The 21,884-nt window shown below is 32.0% G+C and overlaps 1 long non-coding RNA gene and 2 pseudogenes across 5 annotated transcripts; all 3 read left to right on the top strand.

Annotated features, from left to right (window-relative positions):
* Positions 1 to 67: 67 nt before the first annotated feature.
* Positions 68 to 2,478, top strand: LOC111311962 (uncharacterized). Of its 2 annotated transcripts, XR_016342685.1 has the most exons (3): positions 127 to 599; positions 1,687 to 1,825; positions 2,060 to 2,478. It is a non-coding gene; the product is annotated as an uncharacterized LOC111311962 (long non-coding RNA). The 2 variants fall into 2 exon arrangements; XR_016342684.1 differs by having other exon boundaries at positions 68 to 1,825.
* A 5,279-nt stretch (positions 2,479 to 7,757) lies between these two features.
* Positions 7,758 to 12,384, top strand: LOC111311961 (E3 ubiquitin-protein ligase RDUF2 pseudogene; annotated as a pseudogene). 2 transcript variants are annotated; one of them, XR_016342628.1, is made up of 4 exons: positions 7,758 to 9,349; positions 10,777 to 11,051; positions 11,243 to 12,006; positions 12,114 to 12,384. The product of XR_016342628.1 is annotated as an E3 ubiquitin-protein ligase RDUF2 pseudogene, transcript variant X1 (transcript). The 2 variants fall into 2 exon arrangements; XR_016342629.1 differs by having other exon boundaries at positions 7,781 to 9,349; positions 10,972 to 11,051.
* On the top strand, positions 10,932 to 12,384 carry LOC111310624 (uncharacterized; annotated as a pseudogene). The gene is made up of 3 exons (XR_016326822.1): positions 10,932 to 11,051; positions 11,703 to 12,006; positions 12,114 to 12,384. The product of XR_016326822.1 is annotated as an uncharacterized LOC111310624 (transcript).
* Positions 12,385 to 21,884: the final 9,500 nt, after the last annotated feature.

Genomic DNA, 21,884 nt, shown 5'->3' with positions numbered 1-21,884 from the left:
GTCCTATGCAGTTCTGAAATTTATAATGACGTGGCATAATTTCGTCCTTAGATCTATTTATTGATGATGTGTCCTTTAATCTTACTGTTGACGGTCTCTCTCCATTTTATGGAAGAAAGTAACCCTAACCTCTTAAATTTCTCATTTTACCCTCGCAATTTCTCCAAAATCACCTAAGAAATGAAATTTCTAGGATTAGGGTTTTGAGGAACTCGATGAAAAAAAAAGAAAACCATGGACGATTTCAAGGACTCGATACCGAGATCGGTGAGCAAGACGTGAACGGATCACACCAGTTCACGACCAAGATTACTCGTTGGCGAAAGGGATGGGACCTGGGAAATGTATAGCCAGCGATGTTTTTAACGTCGGTGGTTACGATTGGGCGATTTACTTTTACCCCGATGGTAAAAATCCGGAGGATAGTGCGATGTATGTTTCGGTTTTCATTGATCTGGCCAATGAAGGTACCGGTGTTCGAGCACTTATCAAGCTCACCCCGTGGACCCGAGTGGGAAAGGGGAGCATAAGGTTTATAGTTAGTTTGATCGGGCGTTGGAGAGTGGGCTTTATACGTTGAAGTACAGAGGGAGCATGTGGTAACAATTTGAGTTTTGGAATTTAGGGTTTGGTTCATAATTTTGTTTTATTTTTTAAAAATATTTTTATTTGAGTATTTAGAGAATGAATATGATAGTTTATAAGGTAATTGTTGTTTGTATTATATTATAATTATTAAATGGGTTTATGTTCTCTGCCTCTGATAGCGTTTGATTCCTAAATCTCAATAGCTAACATGCACGCATTTAACCGTCAAGACACAAGGAATTAAAGCTATTAAATGGGTGTATGTTGGTGAATTGTGATCGGAAATGAAGGGTTGAGGTTTAGGGTATATGAAACTGTCTATATGCCTTTGTTTGATGAATTGGTAGACAGGTGCGGTTTTAGGACATGGGTAGGACTGTTAGGTTACATTTTTTGGCATGTTTTTACATTTAATTTTGTGGATCTAAGCATGACACTGAAATATATTTAAAGTGCCACAAGAAGTATCAACTTATATAAGTTAAAAACCGTACAAAAGCTGCTAGTCTAATTTAAAGAGAACCCAGGATTAGACCCAAATATTAAATCAAGGTAATGAAAATGGAGAGTGGTTCTAGAAGCAGTGACCTGTAACATAGCTCTTTTAGAAGAAATGATATGTCATTCATTTCCTTTTGATTTCTCTTTAAATGTCTATTCTTTTTTTTTTAAATGTTATATGTCCATCTATACTATTGTTGAAATGTGCATATTATTTTTATGAGCATCAAAGTTTCTCTATATTAACTAATGTATTCGTCCTATAAGATGTTAAAATTATATATGCACACAGATCCGTTGTAAATATTTCAATAATATACGGATCAATGCCTAGGTCTTATTTTGATAGGGTATTGATTTACCTTACCTCTTCTTTTGTGCATTCCGGGGTTACAAGTGTTTCTTTAGAAGAACAACTTTAGAAACTTCTGACTATATAAAGGATGATTGCCTAACCATGAAATGCATAGTTGGTGTAGTCAGAACTCGCCTCGAGTGGGACTGAAACAGTGTTCTGTTCCTGTACCACCATCAGACATGGGTCAGAATCTTAAAGCTTTGTTAGAGTCTGAAGTTGGTTGTGATATAAATTTTCAGGTTGGTGATGACACATTTAAAGCACATAAGTTGATCCTTGCTGCCCACTTACCTGTTTTTAGAGCACACTTTTGGGCTTGTTGGGGACCCTAACATGGATAAAGTAGTAGTGAAAGATTTTGAGCCCTCTATCTTCAAGGTGATGCTTCCTTTGACCTTCTCTTGGATTTTGAATATGTTGCATAAGCAAACCCCTGAAATGAATATATGATTCTTCTTAATTCATTTAATTAGAAATAGGATCCAAAAAATCTCGGTTCTTATATTTGCCTAGATGCAAGATCCTACTATAGATTGTAGTTCTGTAAATGTGCTGCTATTTTCATTCATTGGCTAATTAATTAACCGTTGTCTGTTCTTCTTTTTCTTCTAGCCAATGCTCTTGTTTGTTTATACCGACAAGCTTCCTGATGTACAAGAGACTACAGGCTCACCATCTATGTGTATGCCTACCTGGTGCAGCATCTTTTGGCCACTGCTATGTGATTCTAAAAATCTTCATGTTTCATTTTGTGCTAGTCACTTGATTCTGTGCTTTTATTTCTTGAAGAGGATGGGAAAGTATTCTACTGGGGATGGAATAAGTATGGCTAGGTATTATTCTCACACTGATAAGTGAACAAACTAGTGGGTAGTTGTACTTTATGACATTAAAATATTTTGGATCTTGTCTTTCATATCAAATTGATTTTCTTGTATATCATTTTTTTTCTTGGATAATCTTTTTAGAGCATTTAAGCATTCATTTATGTACTTTCTCAAAAATAAGATAAATGGAAGTTTATTTGCGCATCTCTTATTCTGTTCCAATGTTGTGGTGTCTAGGTGCCTCTCGGATTTTTGTAAAACTAAAACTAAATACATAACTTTTTTTAAAATTATTCAGCACACATGTCATTTTTGCTGATGTGGCAAGTCAATGGTGTATTTTTTGTTGATGTGGCAATATTGTTGTCCATATATTCACAATAATATAAGTTTAAATGATAATTTTGAAAAAAAATTAACATATCTCAATCTTTTCCTCAAATTACTTTATCCATAAATTTTTCTTTACCTTACTTATTTCTCGTATAAAAAATTTCTTTCCTTTGCCTTGCTCATTTTTGTAAAAAAATCTCAATCATTTTCCAATTTTTTTTATTTCTTTAAGTTTCAAATTAACAAAAACTCAACAACTCAATCACTACAATCTCATTCCTAGCAATTAGATTTGAAAACCAAAAGGGTTCAACCTTGAAGTATAGTTACAAAACTTTGAATCAACCAAAGATTCTTTTCATCTTCATCTATTGTAGAGTTAGGGTTATTATAATTCAAGGTAAATTTGCTTTTTTCTTAATCAAAACCTTAGGAATAAAAAATTTAAGGAAAAGGTTTTTGGCTTTGGATATTAGACTTTTTACTTATTAACGATTTCAAAATCAATTTAGCCCTGTTTAGTAAGTTTATATTCTAAAATCACAAGCTTGAGCTTGATCTGATGTTTACAATCATGCTTGAGGATGTCCTAGTTAGGCTTCTTGGTGGTAAAGTTAACGGTGCCTTAATCAGTCTTGAAAAAATTTCAAAACCCTAACTCCTTTATTTCTGTGATTTTTTTTTAATAATTAAGATGATATATAAGTGCTAGAAAATTGAAAAGAAAAAGAGAGTGAAAAGGAGAAAAGAAAAAAGAAATTCAAAAAGATTTCGTGTTGGGATTGTTTCTTTCTTGCTTTGCCCTACTACCTTTAAAATTAATTTTTGGACATAACCTTAATTAAATCTACAGACAAATTATATCATTTCGGTATTTTTTTCAAGTAAGAAATTAGAAAATAAAAAAAAATTGTTAAAAAATTTTTAAATTTGAGGAAATTCCACATCATTTTCATTTGTTTTTTTTTTCAAACCTAACGGTATGTGTCTTTCATAGCCACATTTCTATTTAAACAAATCTTACATTGTTACAAGTCGATAACATTTAATCCTTATTTGTATAAAGTAAAAAGTTTGGTCTTGAAATGAGCAACCAAGCAAATGTTTATTTCTAAATTGAGCATTTAGTCATTAAGAATTTCATTAGAAACATCGATCGATTCTTTTCTCTTAAATTGTTAAAATAAAAAAAAAAAATTCAAAGACTTACATTATTATAATTAGATGTTCTTTTTATTGAAGTTATAGCTTTTATCTATCAATTTGTAAATAAAATTATAATTATTTGTAACAAATCATATTTTTTTCTTTATAATATCATGAAAATTCTTCAAATATATAAGATTTTTTCTCTCAAATAAATTTTAGATTTAACTTGTGTTTGAATTAGGGTAAATGAAGGGAAATGAAAGAAAATGAAAAAGCTTTTCTTTACCTTTCTTTGTTTGGATTTCAAGTAAATTAAAATACAGAAAAGGAAGGGATGGGATGATTAATTGCCTTACTTTTCCTTACATTCCCTTTTATTAACTACCTCAAATTGGAGAAAATGAAGGAAAAGGAAAAAATAAAAATTTAAAAACTTGAAATAATTATTATACCTTTATTATTTTTTATATTCCAAATAAAACTTTTATTAATTTTCAAATCTAGTTAATATCAAATTTTCTAACAACCCTTAATGAACTCATAGTCTAAAAATATATATTTAAAAAATAAGATATTACCTTATTATAAAGTAAAACCCTAACAAAAAATAAAAACAAAAATTATTTAATGCACATTATCGTTTTATGTTATTTTATAAAAAGAATGTTATAATTAAAAAAAATGTTATAATTAATCCTTTCATTTCCTTTTCACTCTTTTAACAAACAATGGTTGTTATGATTCATTTTATTTCTTTTCCTTTATTAATTTTAGTTATCTAAACAATAATATATCTATCTTTTCCCTTCTTCTAAAAAACTTTCCTTTCCTTAACTTTCTTTTTTTTCTTTTACTAATATTTATCCAAACATAATGTTAGGGGGATTTTTCTACAATAATTTAATAACTAACCGAATATGAAAATTAATAAGTTATATAACTTATCAAATATAGATATTCGAAAAGTTTTAAAAGTGAAAAGGATAATTAAATAATTTTACTTAAAAGATAATTTTGGGATTAAAAAAAAGGTATGAAAGCAAAAACCCTAGTGCAAATAAAAGCTCTCTTTTTTTTTAGAAGGATAGTTCATTAGAAGACGGTGGAAGGTGATATTGCGTATATTAGATTGAATCTATCTACTATTGCCTTAAATAAGTTATTTTGATTTGGCTAAATGCTCAATTTAAAATGTAACATTTAGTAGTTTCTCAATTGAAGTTATCATCTTTAATTTGATTCAATTAGAGATCAATTGTTCTCATATTAAATAAAAAAAATTAAAGAAATGTTACATAAAAGAGTGAGATATATTAATTTATTTTGACTTGTCAAAATTGTTGATGTTTCATAACTTATGTGTCATTGAAAGTTGATATAGATAAGGGTAAAATGGTATTTTAGTTAAAATAAAATAAAATAAACCAATTTTTTGAAATAAAAGGATTCTAAGGTTTAGAAAAATCATTTGTAAAAGAAAGAAGTAGGGGGACAAAAATTAGGAAAAAAAATAAACCAAAGCAAACAATTATGAACAAATTAATCTTTTATTCACTCATTTTGCTCGTTAAAATCTCTAATTCCCAATTTTTTCTTCCTTTGAACCATTAGATACGACAACAATGATGATAGTGATGGTGGGATTAAGAGTCAATAGAAGATAAATGCAAGAAGAAGAAAAAAAAAGAAAAAGAAAGGGAAGATAAAAGAAAGAACAAAAAGATTATGACGACAAAGACTGAAAGAACTAAAACTGTAATTGTTATCACAGGAGATTTTTTTTTCTTTTATAGTGGTATTTATGGCTATTTTCATTTTAAAGGGAAAATGAATAAAACTTGTTAGTCTTTAACTTTTTGGCCTAGTAACTAATAAGGTTTAAGAAGATATTTAAGGCGTGAATTCGAAACCCACCTTCTTCGTTTACATCTCTTATCTTATGGACCTAAAAAAAAAAAAAAACATGTTAAGCATGTTTAAACAAAAATTTGTTATTTTTTTAAAAGAATAATTTCAACAATCTAAGATTTTCATGTTAAGAATGATAGTGGTCTCCTTGTTATTATTGTTTATTTTAATTTTCAAAGAGGAAAAAAAAAAAAAACAAGAATAGAAAATTGGAATTGCTTAAAATTTAATTTTTATTTTGTTTCTAAAAAAAAAGATGAGAAGAAAAAAATTAAGTTTATTGTTTTGTTTGGTGTTAGAGAGAGAAAGAAAAAAATGATAACATTTTTTTCTAATAAAATAAAATTTTAATACCGTTATTGGATTTAATTGCACGTGCAATTCATTGTCGTAATGGAATTCTATTTTTAGCTAACCTAAAAATTTTTAATTTTTAGTTGAATTAAATTAAACATGATAACTTTAATTGAAAAATAGGAAAACATTAAATTTTAAATTGAATATTTTTTTTATTTGGATTTAAAGGCTTGAACTATTATTGTAATAACGCTAGGTCTTTTTGCTTGGGGTTAAAATCTTTGCTCCTTTTTTCCCTTCTTGGATTCTCCATAAAAGTTTTGTGCATGTTAACCAAATAAAAAAGATGTACTAAGTAAATATTGGACGAATTATTTTTCCTAAACCATAATTGAATTATTAGAAATTGACAATAAAAATGGGCAATGCGACATGAAAACACTTTATTAGTTAGTCATATAATAATGTCTAATAATTTCTTGACCTTATCATCTAATCCAATGACAAAAACTATAGTTATGTCTAATAATGTATCCATCCCAATCCCATCATCCAATGGCAAAACAAAGTTGATAATGCTCTTGAATTGCTCATGCCTTAAGCACATTCAACCTTGTAACTGATGATCTAATTCTCTTTCTCTCTCTCTCTCTCTCTATATATATATATTATATTTGATAGTATGATTAAAAGTGTTTAAAATTTTATTTGAATTTATTTTTTGTACGAGATAACTTTATTTTCAATTTTTTGTTTTAAAATTGTATGAGATGACAAATTTTTTTTTTTTTAACGATTTGCACAATATAATTTTATTTTCAAAGTAATTTTCACAAAAATTGAATGCTCTTTAAGAAATATTGTTGATTCATAGTGTTATGTGCAAATTTTAAATGAAATTTGCATGTAAAATATAGCATTTACAGTATTTTTTGAGTGTTTTATTTTTTTTTTTAGTTTTAAGAATTATAATTTATTTATGAGATATTTATTCAATCAATTCAATTAATTTTGAATTGAATTATTTAAAATTAAATTAATCAAACTATATTATTTCATTTTTATTAATCAAATTAAATGTGTTAATTTTAAAAATTAATCATTCGAATCAAGTTCAATTGGTTTAACTAATTGAATAATAAATATATTTAAATTAAATTAAAATTTAAAATTTTAAAATAAATTGAATAAAATCATCTAATAAAATAATTAAATATTAAAGTATTAAGTTAAAAACTTTACTAATTTCTAAAATAGAATAATTTATTTTATGTATTTTTAGTTTTATATTTGAGTTTTATTATATTTTGGTTAAAATTTTAGTTAATTTAATTAATTTTATTTTTAATTAAATTAATCAAAAATTAATTTTTTTCAAAATTATTTTTTAATCGATTAAAATTAATTTAATAATTAATCTATTAATAAAATTAAACCAATTTAATCTATTAATTCTACTAAAATCAAATTTTAAACTGTCTTTTTATTTGCTATGAAAATGATAAAAATGAATTAAAAAAAAGGACAATGTGATTTGACACTCTCAAAGGCCAATGACTAGCAAGTTGGGCTACTAGGCTCTAGGCAGCTCAAATCCATTGTCCGGTCCACATTATTCGGCTAAAAATTCCTGAATCGGTGGACCCTGGTCCCCTTGCCGGCTGGCCCCCATCCAATTCTAACGCCTTCCGCTGCCGCTTCCCTTTTAATTTTCACTAACGCCGTTAACTGAGCAACCCATTAAGCAACAAAATTTCGTTAATTAGTTTCACTTAAAAAGTGATTAAAAGCGTGAAACCCACGCGTAATTAAACACCAGGCGCTTACACCGTTAAGTCTTCCTCACCTTCCTTCCCTTCTATTATTTCTCTTACTCTCCCCATCTTGACCTTTTAACCTCTCTATCTCTCTTTCTCTCTCAAATTCTAGGGTTTTAAATTTTTTCTGATATCCAAATTTTCAAGTTTTAATTTCTTTAAATCTTCTAGGGTTTCTTTGCGATGGAATCCCCTAGATCGGCCTATTGGTGCTACAGATGCAACGGGTTTGTCCGGATCCGGGTCCGATCATCCCAATATTCGATCCACTGCCCCGACTGCGGTGGCGGATTCATCGAAGAAATCGACACGCCATCTCGATCTCCCATCCACCACCGTTTTTCTGTCGCCTCCATGTACTCCGACACACCAAGCCCAGCTCTCAGCCCCAGCCCCACCGCCACTCCTCGTTTTCGCCGAGCTCGACGAAACGCTGGCGATCGGTCCCCTTTCAATCCCGTCGTCGTCCTCCGCGGTCCCACCTCCGAAACCGACGCGGTAGTTCCCGAAAGAGGGAACAGCAATTTCGAGCTTTATTACGATGATGGGTCCGGGTCGGGACTTCGTCCCTTACCTGCTAGTATGTCGGAGTTTTTAATGGGTTCGGGTTTTGATCGGCTTCTTGATCAGTTATCTCAATTAGAAGTAAATGGAGTTGGCCGTTTCGAGCAACCGCCGGCTTCAAAAGCGGCGATTGAATCAATGCCGGTGATAAAGATCGTTGGAAGCCACTTAAGCACGGAATCTCACTGTGCAGTTTGTAAAGAGCCTTTCGAGCTCGATTCTGAAGCACGGGAAATGCCTTGTGAGCATATTTACCATTCGGATTGTATTTTACCTTGGCTTTCGATTCGAAACTCTTGTCCAGTTTGCCGCCATGAAATGCCAACGGAAAATAACGGAAATACCTTAGGGGAAAACGAGTCTGTTAGAGACGGAGAAGCTGTGGGATTAACCATATGGAGGTTACCAGGAGGTGGGTTTGCAGTGGGGAGGTTTACAGGAGGGAGGAGAGCAACGGAGAGGGAGTTTCCGGTTGTGTTCACGGAGATGGATGGTGGGTTTAATAACGCGGGTGCTCCTAGAAGGATTTCATGGGTTCCTAGTGGGAGAAGGTCACAAGAGAGTAGAGGATTAGGGCGGGTTTTTCGGAGTTTTGTTTCGTTTTTTGGAAGGTTTAGGAGTTCATCTCGTTCAGATTCTGGGTTTACGAGGAGAAGTAGATCAAGTTCAGTGTTTGGTAGGTCGTCTAGGAGGGATATCGACTGGGATTTCGAGGATTGAATGATGGGTGAACTTTTTTTGTTCATTTAGGTTAGCCTTTTTTTTTTCTTTTTTAATCTGATACTAAAATGTTGCACTTTTCCTCAAGGAAGGAAATGTCTGTAGATTGTATGATTTTACTTTGATGTAAATAACAACACTTCGGTGAAGGAATGAAGAATTTTTCGAGTTTAGCTTCTGTCCAAAGAGAAAGAGGCTTTGATGAGCTGATATGTGCACCAATGAGGCAGAAGTGGAAGAAGGAGAAAGTATTGTGATTAGTATAATCCTTTAGTGGTGGTGCTGAGGTACTAATCCTAGCATATAAATTGATGTTAGGCCTAAAAATGTTCAATTAGTAAGTTTTGTCATGATAATTTATGCTCTTGCTTCTTTCTTACATGTAATTTGTCATCAGGAATTTCGTTGTTTATTTGCTGTTCTTAATACAAATTATTGAGTTGTTCATGTTGTTACTTTCGGATTTACTTGACTGGAAGCCACTCTACTTGCAATAACTGGTCTACTTAACTGATTTTTGGTTTTCGTTTGAATTACTTAACCATGTGATGTAATCTGTAAATTTTAATTTTCCATTCAATTACCCGTTATTTTGCATAAATGTGATATTGCACCAATGGGGCCATCATCATTAACGTAGGTTTGGATAGAAACATATGTACAAGTCCAATGGATTTGTTGGTTGGACAGCTTAGATAATACCTTTATTAAATTGTTATCAGTCACAATGATATAGTGGGTAAGTGTCCTACTGTCCTTTGTTTTCCTTTATTTCCTATTTCCTTCTTTCGACAAGAAGTCTTTAATTAGTGGAAATAATTGATATCTTGAAGAACACTCTGCCTTAGAAGGGTTTTATATATATATATATATATATATATATATATATATATATATTTAATAGAGAGTGATGCTTTATCTGATAGTATGCATTTCTTTTTCCTTATAAGACACATTCTTGTTTATGCAAGATTTATTTTCTTCTTCCAAACAGACATTGATTTCTTCTGCAGATGAGAGTTTGAAAGGGTAAGAATTAGTAGTCTTATGATGCTTGATATTTTGTCTCAGAGATTATCTTGGAGAAAGGCAACCAAAAGCTGCAATCAGGAACTTCAGCATTGTATAAAATTTTAGAAAGCAGACATACTAAATTTCAAAATAGAACATGGTAGAACGTTTTGTGGAGCTTATATACTTTACTACTGCATTACCATTACTATTGCATTACCAATACTTTTCAATTACAGTTGTTCCAATGTTTATGTATCAATTACATATTCATTCCTTTTATATGCATTGCATGTTATGAATACAATGTTTTTTCTATGATCTTCTTACTATTCTCGAGCAAGTAGGCCAATTGAAGTGCCTTCATGATTACATTTTTATTGTCACCGTTCTCTTTCTCATTGTTTATCTACCGGGTTCTTCTGTCCAGAAAAATTGTGTTGGGGTAAAATTTTCGAAAATCTGATTGAAAGTTTAACCATCTAATATCTATATGAAAAATCCTTTTATGAACAGTTCTTCACTGTAACTTATGGTCTGGCTGGGTGTCAATGTTGTCAACATTTCTTGAACATCATGTGTGTGATGAAATGATGTTGCTTACTTAATTTGTTCATGTTAGGTTGAAATATTTGACAGCTGAACCCGTGCTCAGAACCTAATCCATTTCAACTTGTTTTCAACTGTGTTAAATAATGTGTAGATCACATGCTAACAGCTACTGTTGGTGACACTCTGGTATGCTGCTGTGATAATTGTTACCGAGGTTTCTTATGGAAATGAGGCCTGTGATGTGAAGGCCAATTTGAGCTTCTAAATTGTTTGGATTTCTCTCGAGAATAGCATCACACTTGCGACATGGCTATATCTAAAGTTAACCTTTGCTGTGTCTCTGCAGAAGGTAGTATAGAGGTTTTGGGGACTGAAGAGCCAATTTGGGTTTTTACCCATTGCGGAGATGATAGATCTCTTGAGGAGGTTGGTTTTCATATTTGCATATAATCAAGGAGCATTTATGCATTATTCAGGCATCTTTACTACATTGACGCTATCCTGTTCCTGTCTTTTGTTGTTACCAAGCATCATGTAACTGAGAAGGAACTTGATGCATGATAAATTGCTCTTCAGCCAACTTCCCATTTTTATAAGCTGCTTTCTTTCTTGATCAGCATCTGTTGGATGGCGAACAAGGCTCACCTACTGGTGGAACGCCAAAGATATGAGTGGAAGCAAATCATTTCAAGCGTTTGATTCGTACAGCATTGTTCATTTTTTCTCACAGGAAAATGCCAAGTAGTTCAGTAATATGCCTGATTGCTCTTGATTCTGGTTTCTGGATTTCTTGCCTGGTAGAAGGTGGTAAAATTGGACATCACATATGAATAAATCTTTGGTCGGGACCATCCCTATCCAGGAAACCACAAGAATCTTGAGTCCTGACATGGCCTTATCCAGTAGTAGCAACCAAATCCATAGACACATGCTGGATGCAACAACCTGGTACAGAACCTGCTATGTGTCACTTCTAACATCCACAATCTAAAACCTCGTACTTATTTTTCCAGTCGATATAAGAACACCGTATAATATCTGCTCCCACTTCTCCCCTTACTTCCCAAGTTACTGTAGCAATTGAATCTGTCAGCGACGGCATCTGTTGCATCTTTGCGGACTTTATATGCAGAATGTCTGAAACAGTAGCCAGTGTTAGGTAGCCAATCTCTTTCTCTTCCCCTTATGTTGTGGCAGCATTACCCCAGAGGTCAACAGTTTTGTCCTGGACCAAGACCCAGAAAAACCAAAAGAGATCCCTGACAGTAGTTGCAGCAGTTGGAGATGTATCAGCTGATGTTACGACCTATCTAATTGCCAGTGCAGCCGTTGTTGCTCTGGTTGGAACTGCCTTTCCAATCTTCTTCTTCCGCAAGGACACGTAATTACCCTTTTTTTATCCTCTGTTTTAATTGTGTCTGCCTTAAATTTGAGCCCTTTTATCATTGTTTTATGGCATTCAATGTTTATGTTGTGCGTTTATCTCAGCTGTCCTGAATGTGATGGTGCGGGATTTGTTCGTGAATCTGGAGCGGCATTGAGGGCAAATGCTGCACGGAAGGACCAGGCTCAAATCGTCTGTGCACGTTGCAATGGCCTTGGCAAACTGATCAAATAGACAAATGAATGTCTTCTGTGATTTTAATCCTAATTTCTGCTGTAAAGTGATAAATTCCAAAGACCCCCTATCTTACTACTTAAGTTTTGAGCCCTTGAATCTCCTCAATACATATAATAATAGAAGCACCTTTGATGTTAATCATTTTTTGTTTGTTTTTCTTTCAAATTTTATAGTTCATAAACAATTTCAGCTTATAGCGAGGAAATGAAAGTTTCACGTTGGCAGAGAAATGCGGGAGAAATTTTGCCGTTTTGTTGCAGCATCCAACTGATCAAATTCTTTATTGTTTTCGATAGAGAAAATATACAAAATGCACAAATAAACCCTTTCGTCATTTTAAATTGTTCCAGATGCTTCACATGCTTGGCAGCATGGGCAAGTAGCTCTGCAAGGATAAAAAGGAAAAAAAAAAAGAAATAAAGAAGCTTCCAATTGGCAGCGAACATTCCTTGTGATTGTGAGAAAGGCTTGATATATAGAACTCACAACTTGCAATTGTAGATAAAGACGTTTTGATCTTCCTTGCTTGTCAAATAACCAAATAAAATCTTTCTGGGATTGAATATTTGTAAGAAGTCAAAATGGGAAATACCAACTGTTAATCTTCATTTTTAAGGCACTCTTCTTAGTTCTTCCAATCCATGCTCCGAGATTTCGGATGCGCGTAACGCCGCTTTTATTCGTAGGATAAGTTGCCAAATGAACCTTAGAATTAAGATGACACTCGAGCAACCCGTCAAATAACTTTATAAATGGTCCATAAACATGAACAGCCTATATCCTCAAGAAAACCTTGATATTATCGAGGAAGTAATTACATGGTATCTAAATTAGAGTTGTGGACATCAAATTTGTCCGGCAAAAAAAAAATTTAAATAAATAATAAAAATTAAACAAAAATATAAAATACAAAACAAAAATTAAAATACAAAATACCAAAAAAAAAAAAAAAAAAAACAAACAAAACAGAAAAAAAAATGGGGGATGGCAGTGGTGCCTTCCCCGGCACCACTGCCACCATACCCTACCACCCATCCCTCACCATACCTTACCCCTTACCCCTTACCCCTTACCCCTCTGATCACCTTATTTTACCACCCATATCATTACCCTCGCTCAGTTGGATAAAATAGAAAAAATAATAGGGCATGGGGCTCGTGCTTACACCACATGCCGAGCCCTGTGCCATTTCTTTAAGCATATGTAAGGTCAGAGCTCTATAAATAGAGTTTCTGGCCGAACAAGAAGGAAGGAGGTTGTAAAAAAAAAAAGGAAGCTTTCTGCCTAAAAAAAGAAAAAAAAATTCAACACAGTCCTCCCCGTAGGAAGGAACCTAGCACCGAGAAGCTTCCTGCATAAAGAAAAAAAAGAGTCAGTTTCAAAAAAACAAAAGAGAGAATAAAAAAAAAAGAGGGGTTTGACCAAAACTTCAAGAGCAGATCTGAGGAATTTGAGACTATTTTTGGTGCAAATGAGGTTAAATTTGTGTTTAGGGGGTTGAGTAAAATATTTTAGGTGATTTTGATTTTTTCAAGTCACCGGCGACGACAACCGACGACTGGAGGTGGCGATCGGCCTACCAGCTGCGTTTGGCTGAAGAAAAAAAAAAGAAAGAGTTTTTTTTTTTCTAGAAAAGGAAGAAAATGATCGAAAAAAATTTTTACGCTTTTATGTAAACTATCAATAGCCAAAACGACGTTGTTTCAATAAATGCCCAAAACGACGTCATTTTAAGCATCGAAGATCCGTGTGTTAACCCGCGACTCGACCTGGGGTCCGCACACCCGACCCGTGACCCATTTCTTTCATCAGCCTCTAATCGGTCCGACTGAATCGAAATCGAACCATTGAACCCGACACGGATCGAAGCTGAATCGCTGAACGTGACTGAACCGTTGGACCGAATTGCGCGTTGACCAGTCCGTTCAAGTAAAAAAATTTTTTTTTTGAATTTTTAAAATTTTTTATATATATTATTTTATTAATATTTATACATATTAAAATATTTATATTTGTTAGATTAAATAATGAAATATGTGGTTAATTTTTTTTAATTCTATTAATTTTTAAAATAAACTTTAAAAAATACAAAAATAAACTTAATGATAATACAAAAATTAATAAAAATACAAGAAAAAAAATTTTTATCCGACGATGAGATTCAAAGGTATTCCGAGTAGTTATATCTACGAAATCTCTAGGTAAAAAGATTTCTTTTAAAATACTATTAGTGTATTAGAGTATTTATAAAAAAAAATTTCAATAAAATAAAAATTTTCCTTTTTTTTGTTATAATAATAATAATAATAAAATTAACTAATAAATTAAAAATAGGTAATAAAAAATGAGAAAAAAGGAAATTTTGTTCGATGATGGGATTCCAAAAGTATTATGAGTAAAGATGCTTTAAGAAATCCTTAAGTGAGAAGATTTTTTCTTAAATATTACCAGTGTATTAGAATATTTATAAAAAATCTTCAATACAATAAAAATTCATCTATTCTTCATTTCTTTTAAATAAGAATAATAATAATAATTAATAAAATTTCTAAAAATAAAAAATAAAATGTGTGCATCATGTTATTATTTGCATTGCATGCATGATATAATTTTTATGAAAAGTAAATTCGGACATCTAAGGATGAGATTCTTAGGTATTTCGAGAAGCGATGCCTAAGAAATCTTTAGGTGAGAAAGAGTTCTTCTAATATTACTAACGTACTGGAGTATTTTGAGAATTATTTCAATAAAAAAGGTTCTAATTTATTTTTCTCAAATAAAATTTGAATAATAAATTTTTTAAAATAAAACCAAACAAACCAATTTCCAAAAAAAAAAAAAATCAAGAAAATTATTTTTTCAAACACCGAGAATGAGAATATTTTTAATCAAAATCAAAGGATAACATGTAGTTAAGTGGTACCGTTTTTAAACGGGCGTAGTGGAGGTGTTAATCATTTTTCACGCGTAGCCGACTCCCGAACTCAGACTGTTTTGCATACCGTGAAATTATTTTTTTAATAAATTTTAATTAGTTTTAAAATCTTATTAAAGGGATAAATTTTAATAGGTGACCAATCGTCCTAGTAAAAAAAAATTAGTGGTGACTCCATTTTTTGTTCTTTTATTTTCGTTTTCAAATTCGTCGGGTGGACACAAAATCGTTACAACAACTTGGCGACTCTGCTGGGGACTGCCTTTTATTTTTCAAAGTCAGGCCAAAATTAACTATTTGTTATCCTCAAATTTTGATTTAAACAGTCTTAATCAATTTCTTAGATTTTTATTTTTCATTCTCAATAAAAAAAAGGTAAAAAAAAAATAAATCGAAAATAAAAAGTAAAAAATTCACACAAATTTCTTTTATTGTGCCTCTTGTGTTTTATTTTTCTGTATATATTACTCTCAATAAATTAGGATATATTTGCACACAATGGCACGATGCATCTCATGCATGAGCTCTATATTCGGGCTCTATCCTTTATAGGAGGAAGTAAAATACCTATGCTCTCGTAAGGTGATAACCTTCGTCATGGCAAGCAAAATACTTTCACTCGAATTGAACGATTTTCGTTCGTAGCCTGTAATGGGAGAGGATCGGGGTACCTTACTAGTCTAACATGGACTACAGTGAAGAATAATTTGAGAACCTTTAGACACGTGTCAATCCAAACCCAGCATGTAACAAGCTTAGGAAACCAGTCTTAGGTAGAGCCTCATCCACCTTCTTATAAAAAATACCTAAGAATAAAAGTTGTGTATAATACAAAACAAAACAAAACAAACAAAAAAATCTTAAAAAAAAAAACAAAAAAAATGTTTTTTTCTCAAACCTCACACTAACTCAATTTTGTTTTTTTTTTTTTTTGTATTAATCATATCATACAGTTTTACATCGAGATATTTGCTTTAGGACATATTTCTCCTAAGAAGTTTTCATGGATCCCATAGAGCTACAAATTTACTCATCCTTAGTTAGTGTCCCATGTGAGCTATATAATGAAGTACATGTTTGGTCAAAAGAAGCCCAACAAAAGAGTGAAGATTATTTGCCTACTGGTTACATGTCTGAATTACCCGAAAAAGTGCATTTAGATCTCACACAGAAAAATTTAAAAAACTTAGTCACCATCTAGGGTCAATTAAATAAAAAAAGAAGAAAAAGTTTTTACAAGAAGTATGGGTAGATTACATCTCTCATTTCGGTAGTGATCGATGAACAACTGGTCAAGACAGCTATACAGTTTTGGGATCCATCCTATAGATGCTTCACTTTTAATCAGGAAGATTTGGTGCCAATTATTGAAGAGTATTCAATTTTGCTTGGAATAAAACTACAATGTCCAGATAAAGTATTTATCCGAAAGCCAAAATCAGGTTATTGTAAAAAGTTAGCCAAGCTTATAAGGGTTAAACTGTTCATGTACCTTTATCCTCTAGATTTTGAGCTAGATAATTGAAAAGTTATAGAACTGCCTATTGTCTTTAAAACTTTGAAAGAGTAATGTACTGTGAAACTTTAAATCCCTAATTACTTTCTACGAGTATTAAGAGATCTTTTATGGTGTGTTTATGTTTGTCATTTTAATAAAAGACTTAAAAGATGCGTTCGTATTTTTTCTATTGTTTTCATCTTCATTTTGTTTTTCATTCTTCTCTTTTCATCATTTTCTTGTCATTCCATTTTTGTGTGCTAATATTCTCTTCATCTTACCCTTTGTAGGGTCCCAAACAATGAACACAAAGATAATCATAGCAATAATCTCAGATTTGATTTCGAAAACTTAATTTATGTTGATGAACTTGATAATGAGGAAGATTCAGATAACTACACACTACCTCTTGATTTGTTAAAATTAATAAAATATGAAGATAAGCTAATTGAACCCCATCAAGAAATTATTGAATTAGTGAATTTGAGAGATGGTGAAAACAAAAAATAGGTTAAAGTTGGTATATCTTTTTTACCAGCTGAAAGACAGAAGCTAGAAGAGCTGCTCTGAGAATATGTAGATATGTTCGCGTGGACTTACTAAGATATGTCAGGACTCAGCACTGATATTGTAAAGTTGCCTTTAAAACTAGGATGTAAGTCGATGCAGCAAAAGCTAAGGCGCATAAAACCAAAGATGCTACTGAAAATTAAAGAGAAAGTGAAGAAGTAATTTGATGCTGAATTTTTGAAGGTGGTAAAATATCTTGAATGGGTAGTCAACATAATACTAGTTCTTAAGAAGGATGAAAAATTGAGAATGTGTGTTGATTATCGAGATATGAATAGGACAAGCCCTAAAGATAATTTTTTTTGCCTCACATCGATACTTTAGAGGATAATACTACTAGGCATTCCATATTTTCCTTTATAGATGACTTTTCAGGCTACAATCAGATCAAGATGACTCAAGATGATATGAAAAAAATTACATTTGTGATAATGTAAGGAATATTCTATTACAGAGTCATACTTTTTGGGTTAAAAAATACTGGTGCCACTTATCAAAGAGTAATGGTGACTCTCTTTCATGACATGATGCATAAAAAAATAGAGGTATATGTGGATAATATGATTGTGAAATCTCGTGAAGGAGAAGATCATGTAGTCAACCTCAAAAAGCTATTTGACAGGTTAAAAAGATTTCAGTTGAAGTTGAATCATACTAAATGTACATTTGGTGCCAAATTAAGAAAAATATTGAGCTTTGTGATCAGTAAAAAAGGAATCGAAATGGATCCGGATAAGATACAAGCCATCTAAAACTTATTTTCTTCTCGTACCCCAAAAGAAGTACGAGATTTCCTAAGGAGATTGAACTATATTGCTCGTTTCATATCTCAATTCACCTACAAGTACGATCCTATTTTCAAACTTCTCAGAAAATATGATCAAGGAGAATGGAATGATGAATGCCAAGAAGCTTTTGATAAAATTAAAGAATACTTATCAAATTCACCTGTGTTGGTGCTGCCAATCCCGAGAAAACCTTTAATCTTGTATTTAACAGTGCATGAAAATTCAATGGGATGTGTGTTGGGGTAAAAAGATGAAACTGATAAGAAAGAACGAGTAATTTACTATTTGAGCAAGAAATTCATTGATTACAAGTCTAAGTATTCACCATTAAAGAAGATGTGTTGTGCATTGGCTTAGATAGCTTGAAGGCTCCGATAATACATGCTTTATCATATCATTTGGCTCATAGTAAAGTTAGATTCTATTAAGTATATCTTTAAGAAGCCTTCATTGATAGAAAAGATAGCGCGATGGCAAGTTATACTTTCAGAATATGATATTATTTATGTGACTCAAAAGGCTATTAAAGGAAGTGTAATAGCCGAGTTTCTAATCGATCGTGTAGTTGAAGATTACGAGCCAATGAAACTAGATTTTTTTTATGAAGATATCATGGCCATTGAAGGAAATGAACCTGTTAGGAGGTCTTGAAGGATGTATTTTGATGGAGCTGCTAATGCTTTGGGTCATGATATTGGGGTAATTTTAATATCCCTCGATGAACACTATTATCCTATCATAGCCAGATTGAATTTTAATTGCACAAATAATGTTGCTAAGTATAAGGCCTGTGTTATGGGTCTGCAAGCAGCAATTAAAAAAAAATCAAAGTATTAGATGTGTTTGGAGATTTAGCTCTAGTCATCTATCAGTTATGAGGAGAATGGGAAATCAGAGATTTCAAGTTAATATGGTACCATAAGTACATATCTTAGTTGGTTAAACAATTCGAAGAAATTCAATTTGAGCATTTACCTAGAGAAGAAAACCAAACTGATGCACTGGCTACTCTAGTTGCAATGATTAAAATAGATACAATACTGAAATCCAACCTATTAAGCTGGATGTGAAGGATGAACCAGCACATTGTTTAGGTGTTGAAGAAGAAGTTGATGGGAAGTCATGGTATCATGACATCATGCAATACATTAAAAGCTAGCAATACTCAGAACATGTAACAAAAAATGATAAGAGAACTATTAGAAGGTTGGCTTTGAGTTTCTTTCTTGATGGAGACGTCCTCTATAAAAGGGATCAAGATCAAGTACTCTTAAAGTGTGTGAATGCAGCTGAAACGAAGATGATTATTGAAGAAGTGCATGATGGAGTTTGTGGGGCACATATAAATGGTCATATGATGGCTAGAAAAATTATGATGGTTGGATACTATTGGTTGACAATGAAGAATAACTGTATTGATTATGCCAAAAAATACCATAAGTGTCAGATCTATGCTAACAAGATCCACACTCATTCAACAGCATTACATGTTTTAGCTTCTCTATGGCCATTCTCTATGTGAGGTATGGATGTCATCGGTCCCATCACTCCAAAAGCTTTAAATGGACATAGATTCATTTTTATGATGATTAATTACTTCACAAAATGGGTAGAAGTCGCATTATATGCTAGTGTGACCCAATCTATGGTATGCAAATTCATAAAAAGAGAGATAATATGCAGATATGGGCTTTCAGAGATAATTATTTTTGATAATACCAAAAATTTGAATAGCAAAATGATAAATGAAGTTTGCACTCAGTTTAAATTTCATCACCGTAATTTGACACCATATCATCCAAAGATGAATGGGGCAGTGGAGGCTGTAAACAAGAATATCAAAAGAATCTTGAAAAAAATGAAAAGTTACTTTTTGCTTTACATGCTTATAGAATGTTGTCCGAAAATCTACTAGGGTCACCCGCTCTCTTTGTTATATGGAATGGAAGCTGTGCTAGCAGTCAAAGTGGAAATTTCCTCGCTGAGAATCCTGATGGAGGTAGAGTTAGAAAAAATAGAATGGGTTCAAAATCGCTACGAGCCGTTGAACCTCATTGAAGAGAAAAGACTTACAGCACTTTATCATAGTCAATTGTATCAAAAGAAGATAATGAGAGCACATGATAAGAAAATCTATCCCTATTGCTTTAGAGAAAGAGATTTAGTACTGAAAAAGATCCTTCCAAATCAACATGATAATTGAAAAAAATAGACACCAAATTGAAAAGGCCCGTATATGGTGAAAAATGCCTTTTCTGGTGAAGCATTAATTTTGGCAGAGATGGACAAAAATGATTTACCTACTCTGATAAACTTAGATGTTGTGAAAAATATTTTGCTTGAAAAAAAAAGAAAAAAAACGTAAAAAATAAAAAATAATGGCTCATCTAAGCTGAAAACTTGAAAAAGGAGGCTTGGATTCGAAGAATAAGCATCATTCCATAATACAGGGACAAATGTAGTTTGATGAACTCTGAAGGATCAAGGAAGTCATCTAATTTAGTTTTAGAAAAAAAATCTGAGAATATTTTGTTCATGATTATCTTATGATCATTATTTGGGTACCTTTGTTTCAACTCAAATACTTTACCATGCACTTGTTACCAGTCTAATAAAATATGCTATCTTTCTTTTAAAAATAACACCTATCCATTTTTTTATTCTCATTTGTTGACCACCATACGAATAGGAGAAATGTGTGATCGTATTTTATTAGTCTTGGACTTAAAATAATGAAAAAAAAAACAAACATGAAAGATCTTAGCATTATTTTTTAAAAGTTGACAAAAGCAAATGAAAAAGGAAGAGAAAAGCATGACAAGACATTGATGTTGTAGACTTTTGAAGAAAAGTATTGGTAGGGAAGAATTCAATGGTCAGATGTTAAGAATTCTGATAAAAAAAACAAAAAGTGAGAGATTTCAAGAACCTTTTTACCTCAATGAATAATTCTGATTACATTACATGCATTGCATTTAGAGCACTCAGTACATGCATCCATGAATAATGAGGACAGAGACTTTCCATTTCTTAATCAAACAAAAGATTTCAAAAGAGAAAAATTTACTTGTTCAAAGATGAGAACTCGATTTGAATAACATATGAGATTTTTAAAGTTGTTGAGCCTCTGCTGAGAGGAGCTTTTCAAGATGAGATTTTTAAAGTTGTTGAGCCTCTGTTGATATGAGCTTTTTTAAGATGGGATTTTTAAAGTTGTTGAGCCTTTACTGAGAGGAGCTTTTTTAAGATGAAAATTTTAAGTTGTTGAGCCTCTGTTGAGAGGAGCTCTTTTCAAGATGAGATTTTAAAGTTGTTGAGCCTTTACTGATATGAGCTTTTTCAAATGAGATTTTAAAGTTATTGAGCCTCTACTGAGATAAGTCATTTTCAAGATGAGATATTTAAAGTCGTTGAGCTTCTGCTGAGATGAGCCCTTTTCAAGATGATATTTTTAAAGTTGTTGAGCTTTTGCTGAGATAAGCCTTTATTGATAGGAGCCCTTTTTAAAATGAGATTTTAAAGTTGTTGAGCCTTTGCTGAGAGGAGTCTATTTCAGATTTTAAATTTTAAAGTTGTTAAACCTCTGTTGAGAGGAGTTTTTTCAGATGAGATTTTAAAGTTGTTGAGCCTCTGCTAAGAGGAACCCTTTTCAAGATGAAATTTTTAAAGTTATTGAGCATCTGCTGAGAGGAGTCTTTTTCAGATTTTAAATTTTCAAAAGTTATCGAGCCTCAAGTGAGAGGAGCATTTTCGATTTGAAAAAAAAAAAACTTTTTGAGTAGTCTATGTTCAAAAAAAAGAGAAAAAAAAGAAAAGAAAAGAAAAATCCATTTAGATTCTGGATAAA

This window comes from Durio zibethinus, chromosome 1, assembly GCF_047325235.1.
Source record: "Durio zibethinus cultivar Kanyao isolate XHJ-2024 chromosome 1, ASM4732523v1, whole genome shotgun sequence".
NCBI classification, from domain to species: Eukaryota; Viridiplantae; Streptophyta; class Magnoliopsida; order Malvales; family Malvaceae; genus Durio; species Durio zibethinus.
Note: the sequence above shows the minus strand (reverse complement) of the source record. Positions and strands in the feature narration are given on the sequence as shown.